Source organism: Suncus etruscus, chromosome 1 (assembly GCF_024139225.1).
Source record: "Suncus etruscus isolate mSunEtr1 chromosome 1, mSunEtr1.pri.cur, whole genome shotgun sequence".
NCBI classification, from domain to species: domain Eukaryota; kingdom Metazoa; phylum Chordata; class Mammalia; order Eulipotyphla; family Soricidae; genus Suncus; species Suncus etruscus.
Genome location: NC_064848.1, coordinates 96,236,606 through 96,237,968, shown reverse-complemented (window position 1 = coordinate 96,237,968; position 1,363 = coordinate 96,236,606).

Below are 1,363 nucleotides of genomic sequence, written 5' to 3'. Positions count from 1 at the left end.
GAATAAGTGTTCAGCCATTTCAACCTTTCTACTTTCACAAAACAGTGTAACTGTGATGAATGGTTGCAAAAACGTCATATTTGCTTTACAACTATAAAGCTGCCTGTTCAGCAACATTTCTTCCAAACACTGTCTATAATGCCACTGGGCTATAAGAAATAAATCGTTTTTAGTGTTGAAAAGAGACATCTAAAGTTTATTAAAATGGAGCTTGACAATTACTGTGCAAATAAGAATTAAGATTAATGTCTGTAATAATGAGAGGGCATAGAGAGTAACATTCTAGAGATGACTTACTTTTTTTTTTTTGTGGTTTTTGGGTCACACCGGGCAGTGCTCAGGGGTTATTTTTGGCTCCAGGCTCAGAAATTGCTCCTGGCAGGCATGGGGGACCATATGGGGCACCGGAATTCAAACCGATGACCTCCTGCATGAAAGGCAAACGCCTTACCTCCATGCTATCTCTCCAGCCCCTGAGATGACTTACTTTTCTTGGCATGGTATTCATAGCTTCTTTGTCACTGGGTGATTTTAGCTATTTCAGCAAGTGAGAGGGGCCAGAATGATAGAACAGTGGATAAGGCATTTACCTTACCTACAAGCAAACTGGTTGGAGACCCAGTGTTCTATAAAGCCTTGAGAGCACCTTCAGGAATAATTACTGAGTGCAGAGCCAGGAATAACCTCTGACCATTGTGTGTATGGAAGTGCAGAGACAAGAATTATCCCTAACTAAGCATTGCCCTGTGTGTTCTCCCACAAAAATAGTTAGAAAAACTGTTTAGCCAGAGAAAACCATTTTATTTTGATGTTCCCATGCAATACAGTATAACTATAGATAAATACATCAATATGTTTCTAAAAAAATGCAAGACCCCTCTTTCCTTTTCTATTCTGTAGATAAAGAAAAGGAATCACAAAGTTGTGTCATACTAAGATAGTATAAATCAGTGGTCCTCAAACTATGGTTCGCGGGCCACATACTGTATTTGTATCTTTTGTTTCTTCATTGCAAAATAAGATATATGCAATGTGCATAAGAATCCATTCATAAGTTTTGTTTTTACTATAGTCAGATCCTCCAATGGTCTGAGGGACAGTGAACTGGCCCCTTGTTTAAAAAGTTTGAGGACCCCTGGAATAGAATGACTTAAGCTATGACCTGAAAAACAATGGCAGACACATTCTTAAGAATCGGGTCACTGGTTATTTTTGTGACCCCAAAGCAGTTAATTGTCAATGACTATATGTCAACTTTGTTGTGTGTCCACACAACAAATATTTAAATATTTAAAGTCAATTCTTTAGAAAACAAAGAACAAGAGTTTTCAAGCAGACTATATTATTAGTAATTCATTATACT